Below are 8,825 nucleotides of genomic sequence, written 5' to 3'. Positions count from 1 at the left end.
GGTATCACAACCTCAGACTACTCTGGTCATTGAGCAGCGTATTTTTCTCCTGGAGTACTGATAAAACACAGAAAGAAAACCATGAAACATCTTCCTCATTAGGACCTCTGTGAGATTAATATGAGCAACAATGCTTTCCATGAGCGATCTAACAGACATTTTATTCCCTTTATGAATAAAGATTAGAGCTACACATGATCCTAAATGTCTTGCATGTTTAAGAAGCCAGATGTTCGCTTTAGCTGCATCACATCTGGCTTTCTCATAGCTGTTTGTTTCCAAAACGGGGTCTAAATGAAGAAATACATCTGTTCACTGCTTTTAAAACGGTATATCGATTATTTTTTTTTACTGCTGTTCATGCAAACAAACCGTTTCATATCGACATTCACCGCCCTTTTATATATAAATATAATATATGCTGGACAATACACACACATATATATATTATATATATATATATATATATATACATAACGCCATATTTATATGAATTTTCTTCATTCCCGATAGAAAGAAATGACCTTACCGCATGTCCCTGTAATCTCCCGTTATTTTTATTATTATTTTTTTTATATATATAATACGAATGTGTATCTTGTAGCGAGAACAGAAATCGTCTATAGAAATACAAGCGATGTAAGAATAAAAAGACTGAATATAGCTCTTGTGCGCGCTCCCGCGGTAGCTGCGGCTCTCACCGATTGGACCAAACCTACAAGAGAAGAGACGGCATGCGCGTGCCCGTGAATAACCTGAAAAACCAGGCACATAGAATGATCCTTTATAACTTTATAATGAACACGCGTTCACCACGCGTGTATATGACTCCATGGTGCCACCATCACACACACACTGATCAGATATAACCATAAAATCACATTGGGTTTAGTGTGTAGATCTCCTTACCCTTCTGCATGGACTCCAAAAGGCACCAGAAGGTGTGGGATTGTGACTGTTTTACCTGCCACAGACATTACAAGCAAATGTACTGTAAGTTGTTTGTCGGAAGCCGAATCGACACCTTGAACACTTTGTCACGTTCCTCAGATCATTGCTGAATAAAGGTTTGCAGTATGGCACTCCACATCGCATTGTTCTCTGCCATTACGGGATACCTTGAAGATGCCATGAAGAAGTATACTTGGTCTATATCATTGTTTGGGCAGATGTTACATTTTACTTTGACACCTATCACCTACCTAAACTTTGTTGCACCAGAACATTGCCCAGAGCATCACACTGCAGCTGGAATTGCATTCGTCTCGCCCTCTCGATGGTGAGATCTGAGAACTTATTGTTCACTTTCTGCCTAATATATTCCACCTATTATTGGGTGTCACTGTGACGAGATAATTAACATTATCCTATCACCTGTGAGTGGCTGTGTGTGTGCTGGGTCAAGCAAATTTTTAATGCATTCATTGTCCTAGAATGCTGTTTATTAGAGGAAAAAAAAATAAAGTCATTTCAAGCACATTTGTTTCTGTTTCTGTTTCAAATTGAATGTAAAAAAAAGAGGGGGACATCGGGAAAAAATTAATTCATTCATCTTCTACCGCTTATCCGAACTATCTCGGGTCACGGGGAGCCTGTGCCTATCTCAGGCATCATCGGGCATCAAGGCAGGATACACCCTGGACGGAGTGCCAACCCATCGCAGGGTACACACACACTCTCATTCACTCACGCAATCACACACTACGGACAATTTTCCAGAGATGCCAATCAACCTACCATGCATGTCTTTGGACCGGGGGAGGAAACCGGAGTACCCGGAGGAAACCCCCGAGGCACGGGGAGAACATGCAAACTCCACACACACAAGGCGGAGGCGGGAATCGAACCCTGACCCTTTTGGTCATTTTTTGTGTTTTTTTTTGCTATGGATCGAAATATAGTTTAACCAGAGGTCAATTTTTAATATATACCAGAAGACATGTTTCTTACTTTTTTGTTTTATTTGTCTCAAATGTTTCTGCTTAAATAACTTAGACAATTAGAAAAAAGAAGACATGAAGTATTTCTGAGATTAAAGAATTCCGAATTAGTCTCAAAAACAAACGAAGTTCTGTTTCCGTATTCTCACTCACTCACTTTCTACCGCTTATCCGAACTACCTCGGGTCACGGGGAGCCTGTGCCTATCTCAGGCGTCATCGGGCATCAAGGCTGTTTCCATATTTTTATATGCAAATATTTTACAATGTAAATTAAAGCTCTTTCGATTGTATTGCAAACAAAAAAAATCTATTTTTTCGAAATCTTTCCTAAACCCGAATAAATCTGTCGATCATGTTCAGTCGTAATGTTTATGACGAGGTGTGAGGCGAACGTGCTAACCACTAAGCCACTGTGCCCCGCCAAATAAAGATACAGCACTTAAATAAAGAATTATACACTTCCCTTCTCGGACAAAATATATCTGTTTCTTTCTAAATGCATCGTGCTAAATCTTTCCGTAGCTGAGTCATTTATCTACCCTATGAGCGGACTAGCCCTCTTATACAGCGACATACTTTATTATTGCACTAAATGCCATATTTGTCTTAAATATTTACCTTAATTTAGTATTTCTCATTTGTTATATTACCCTCATTCATTGCATTAATATAAAACAACTGAAAGTGAAATAAGTAAGCTATTTATACGTGACGGTTGTCGTTTGTTTTCGGCGACGTTTGTCAACCGAGTACACGCTTCAACAGAATTGATTAGGTATGACGAAAATCTGATCCATTGTACAAAGCAATTACGGTCAATATCACAAATTTGCTTACATTCGAATAGACGTTTGTACCTCATTAGAGGTGCGCATTCAGATGCTAAAGAGGATTAGCGAGAATAAGAACAGTGTAGAGTTAAAAACACACAACTCTGGGAGCATCACTCCTTTCCGCTTCACGTCTAACAGTTTTGCTGTCCTCAGTGAAGCACCTGCTGAGTAACCTGAAAGAACTTTGGTTATTGGAGACTCTGTATTAAGTCATGTGAAATTAGCTAGGCCTTTAGCTAGCTAAAACAGCACTGGTTAGGAAAATACCTGGACCCAGGGTGCTGGACATAGCAGGTAAGATCTTAGGGTCTTGAAGCGGTAGTTTTCCATGAAGGAGCTAATGATATATGCCTTCATCCATCATCAGAGGTTTCTAAAAGTATCATTGTATAGGTACATTAGCAAAAGAATATGATCTATCCCTAAGAGAGAGAGAGAGAGAGAGAGAGAGAAACCTGGAGACTATAAAATTTCTTTAATGCTTGTGCTGTGCTTAAAATGTAGGTCTAGTTTAGACTAAAAAAAATAACTTGGCTTAAAGGACTATAGTCGTTGCATTTCACCTCAAAGTGAACTCCAGTTTTTTCCTGTATCTTCATTTTTTCCTCATAGCTTCAAGTTACTGCACAGGAAAGAAAGCCTGAATTATGAGCTTTAACAGTATAAACTTTTAGAGATGTTCTGTAACAGAAAACCTTTCTCGGACGTCAGTAGATTTTGCAGTCGGTGACGAAGCTGAGGATGTTTTTCCTGACAGTGTGAGCGGTTAATCAGATTACTTGTCTCTAGAGATGACTAGATCCAGATGTTGCATTCCTTTAAAAGGATGTTTTGTTCTGAAATGCCTTCCCCGACTTCAAAGTACAGGTTGTAACATTATGGTTCTGCGTCTTCTGAGGAGATGTTCTCTTCTGAAATTCCTGTCGAGATCATAAGAATACAGGCTGCCGCGTTATGACCTTTAAAAGAAGGGTTTCATCTGAAATCAGAATCAGATCTTCAGACCAAAATCGCACCTTTCTGTATATTCTGGAATGCTCTGTTCATCTAAATAAGCTAAACTTGCACACACAAACCAGACTGTGACTTCTATGAAGATCTATCTGAAAGACAAGGACGTATAATGTTCTAAAAGCCATGTTCCAAACAATAATAATAGTTAAAAGTCTTGGTTCATCTAGATAGTCATCAAGTTGGCCCATTTAGCTTGCTTTCAGTACTTGTTCACCATATACATGGTTCAGTGAATGTACATAATCAACCGGGATATGATGGTGGTCCCATGAATGCTCATTTCCTTCGCATCTGCTCCTTAGATTTTTATCACTTTTCAAGTTTTTTTTGTTGTTTTCTTGCTTGCTTTATGCTTTTCCATAAAGACTCTGCTTCTTGTTCGTTTTTTGTCTTATTGTTGGCTTCACTTTTCTCGCTTGTGTATTTTATTCTTGCTTGTATAAACCACTGAAAGAACTTTTTTTTCTATGAATCATATACCATAGGAATAACACTCATGAAATATGTCAGTCAGGTGTTAGATCTCATCACAAGAGGGCCATGTGTTTTGTGTTTTCAAGCATGTTTTCCAGTGTTATTTTGTGTGTTTGAGAGTTTTCCTGGCTTCCCTGTTTACGATTTCCATAATAAAGTGTTTGTCAGTTTTAAGACTGTAATTGGGTCTGGACTTTGTTCTGTGGGTGTGTGAGCTCTCCTGCAAGAGCCCTGGGTTTGGGCCCCGCTTTGGGAAGCGTCACATTTTTATTTCCTAAAAAGACTGAGCCACTGCAGAACGAAAAGGATTAAGTCCAAGCTAGTCCAAACTAGCCCTGGGACCTGTTCCAGACTAGCGATTGGACATTTTGTCACCTGTTCATGCAAATACCTGAGGACATCCTCATGACCATCAGATAACAAATAAATTGGTTAATGAACCCACTCAAAAACACTCATAACCCAATTTTTTGGCTACCTGGGTACCTTACATTTATGGGGATGTGGTAGCTCAGTGCTTGAGCTGTTGGACTTCTGATCAGAAGCTCATGAGTTTTATTCCCAGGTCCACCAAGCTGCCACTGCTGGGCTCCTGAGCAAGGCCCTTAACCCTCAATTGCTCAGTTGTATAAATTGTAACAAAGTGACTTACATTTTCTCTCATTTCTCATTTAAGACCTTGCTTAATGGCCCAACAGTGGCTGATTGATGGTCCTGGGATTCCAATTCTCAACCTGTTATCCTGCTCAGTAGTCCAACGCCTTAACGTCCTTCTCTCACACAAAACCATGTGAACCAGTCTCTCTTTTCAGGGTGACACGAGTGACAGCATCAGTTGGATAAGAGACATTGTGCATCGACTACCAACGGGAGTGAAGACGTTAGAGTGCACACTTTATTCGTGTATACAGGGGTAGATTTTATATACAAATGCTCTCTCACCAGAAAGTTTAATTTTAGCTGCAAGAAATCTGATTTGTTGCCAAAACAAATCAAATGCTAGGCTCACACTGATTTACAGTGTTTCTATGGCAACCAGTAGTATTTTCATAGTACTGGTACTATACCATAGTTCTGCAACTGATTACTTGTGAAGTTATCTTGGCTTTGTTTGCGTAAACATTAGCCTTTCGATGGCCAAATTGAGTAAGAGCATGGTCTTATACTGTACCACTGAAGGTTCATGATGATATCTCAATATTCATTCATTCATTCATCTTCTACCGCTTATCCGAACTACCTCGGGTCACGGGGAGCCTGTGCCTATCTCAGGCGTCATCGGTCATCAAGGCAGGATACACCCTGGACGGAGTGCCAACCCATCGCAGGGCACACACACACACTCTCATTCACTCACACAATCACACACTACAGACAATTTTCCAGAGATGCCAATCAACCTACCATGCATGTCTTTGGACCGGGGGAGGAAACCGGAGTACCCGGAGGAAACCCCCGAGGCACGGGGAGAACATGTAAACTCCACACACACAAGGCGGAGGCGGGAATCAAACCCCCAACCCTGGAGGTGTGAGGCGAACGTGCTAACTACTAAGCCACCGTGCCCCCTATATCTCAATATTAAATCTGCCAAATTCCTGCTTAACCCGATTGGCTGATGCCAAACTTGTTTTTAATTAATTGGGGTCCCAATTACAGATGATCACATATATGCAGCATACCAACCTTTAGCTTGACTGGACTTATCTCGGCATAGCTCTGTCCTTCGTAAGACCTCATCCAAAACTTGATCACTTCAAAATCTTTTCCTTTATAAGCTGTTCATGGTTAACTCAAATCCATTCGATAGATCAGTTGTTTTAATACATTAATCTTAATAATAATAATGTTTCAGTAGAATTGATTGACATAAATTAAATTGATTCAGATAATTATTGAAGCTCATTCTCAGACATTTAGAAGACAGACCAAAAATCCTAGGACTAGATTGCAAAAAGTAGGTTTTCCATATTTATGGAAATTATGACAAATTAGAGTGGATTTAGCTGAATGACTTTTTGTTATCACATTTTACAGATAATGTAATATACTTTGGAACATGAGTCCTTCCTTTCCTTTACAATATTCTTCTGATCCAAATAATTTTAGTACAAATGAATTTTAGTGTTATTTGTCTAAAGAATCTGAGTTTTCTTGACTATGATAGAACTTGTAAATGCGTTTCTCTCATTTTCTCAAGGAAAGAATTCTGTTTTCATCAACTTCAGATGTCTTCTTTTGGTGTTGCTGAGATTGCCAATGCATTTCTTCTTTATAAGAGTGTACTAAATTGTTGACGGAATACAGTAGTAGCCTTTGTTTTGTCACATAGACATTACAGCACAGTGAAATTATTTCTTCACATATCCCAACTTTGGAGGTTACAATCAGATTGCAGGGTCAGCTACGATACAGCGCTCCTGGAGCAGAGAGTTTTAAGGGCCTCGATCAAGGGCCCAACAGTGGCAGCTTGGCAGTGCTGGTGCTTGAACCCTGATCAACTCAAAGCTTTAAACAATTGAGCCACCAATGACCCAAAGTTGTTTATTTGGCACATCTTAAAGTAAAAAGAGCATAGAGAACAGAAAAACACAGTGAGGACACCTAGTGGACAAACCAGAGAATAACAAGAACAGATCCTGACAGATTGATAGCTTCACCTTAAATTTAATGAACCAGCCTGTTACACAGCTACAAAGAAAACTGACACTTGTTTCTACAAGATCACAATGTAACCCCTTGTTACGAAGGTGTTTTTTTTAATTATTTTTTTTTGTTTTTAGGTGGACCAGGCCTCCTACTGATTGTGGCCGATGCTAAGAATTTGACATTTGTAAAATGCGAAGTTGGTCATTTTGAAATTTAATAAATAAATATATTATTATAAATATTATATTTATATATATTATATAAAAATAAATTAACCTCTTTCTGCAATTAAATACTCTTAAGAACCTACCTGACTTTGTATTTAAGACATTTCCTCTGGAGCTTTTTTTGTGTGCATGTCCTGCTTACAAACTTCAAACATTTGTGTTAATGATTGTAGTAAAATTATACTAAAAAACATACCGTTTAATAGAAAAATATGACGGGCAATGTTAGACATTGTAAGACCTTCTTATTTCATGCATATACATAAACATCAAACTGTGGTAGATGGAAGGGAGGTGGTGGTGGTGGAACTTATCATACTTAGTAGGATGATGTGTTTCAGCAAGAATGGCATTCATTATGTAAGGTCAGTACAACTTCTTTTGCTGGAAAGATAAAGAATATTCCATGTTGCTTGTTCGAACCAGATTTTGATTTCTTCTGTGTTTAGAAAAACCTCACTGTAACTAATCTTGTGATAGTAACCTTAACATTAGGATGTGTCGGATGTGTTCTGTGGCTGTGTTAGAGAACAGCTATTAAACAAAGAATGGCTGAGACAGAGAGAGAGAGTGAGAGAGAGATTTTTATGCAGCATTGCAGCCCCTTCTGAGCCCAGGGACCCAAGTCCAAAGCTCCACCTCTAAAGCACTTTCTCTTCCTTACACTCTCTGTCTTTCTGTCTCTCTTACAAACACAAAAAGTAAAGAATTCATTCTCATGCCAATCTGCTCATAAAGCATGCATATACTAGTATTTTCCATAATCCTTTTGCATGAAGGAACTTTTTTGACACTTATATAAACTTGACATACTTAAACTCCTAATCATCTCTAGAGAAATTCTGTTTTGAGCACTAGTTTTATTAGCTCTCCGTGAATTGCCTTTCATAGTTTATAATAAAATACTTAATACAAAGCCAGTACAAGATAATAATATGATGAGTGATGTAAATCAAATCACTTGTGATATTTACTTATGATATGATATAACGTTAATGCATGCGATTTAGCTGCATTGTTGTGGTTGCGGATTTCAGCTGTCGTCAGAATGACTCAGCAATCTCAGGTAGCAGCTGTATGTGTTACAGTTGTACCCTGAGCACCCAACACAGGCCAGGGAACTGACAACAACCCACCAACAACCTCCCAACTCCCCCACACATGCTACCAATAACCAAAAAAAAAACAACACAGCACCCGATCTGGCCAATCTGTGCCTAAATTACTGGGTGGGAATGTTGGGGAAGAAACCACCAGTTTTTGGCTATGCTTGTGTCATTTATAGGCAATCAGGAGAGGCACCATAAGACACTATACTAGACCAGACCCTTCCCCATCTTTATTTAGGCTTCAGGGATTGTAATGCTGCCAAAATTATGCAATTCCTGATGAGTACCCTGTTAAGTATTACTGAATACTTGGTATGAATGATCCAGCTTAGGTGAGCACCATTGGACCAGCGAAGAGTCAAGACTACCTGCCTACCATCTGCAGCCACTCTGCAGCCACTGGAAATGTCCTGGGTCTCTGTAGCCCCAAGAGACCTGTCAAAGCCCTGCTCCAGCTCAAGGTCTGTCTGGGCAACACTTTGGATATGGGCCAAGTTCCTGAGTCTGCTTCTTTTAAAAAAGACAGCCTCTGAGTCTGGCTGGTGGTGCTGGACCCACTCCGACATTCATGCCGGCA

The sequence above is a fragment of the Tachysurus vachellii genome, chromosome 2 (genome assembly GCF_030014155.1).
Source record: "Tachysurus vachellii isolate PV-2020 chromosome 2, HZAU_Pvac_v1, whole genome shotgun sequence".
NCBI lineage: Eukaryota > Metazoa > Chordata > Actinopteri > Siluriformes > Bagridae > Tachysurus > Tachysurus vachellii.
This window is presented reverse-complemented; position numbering follows the sequence as displayed.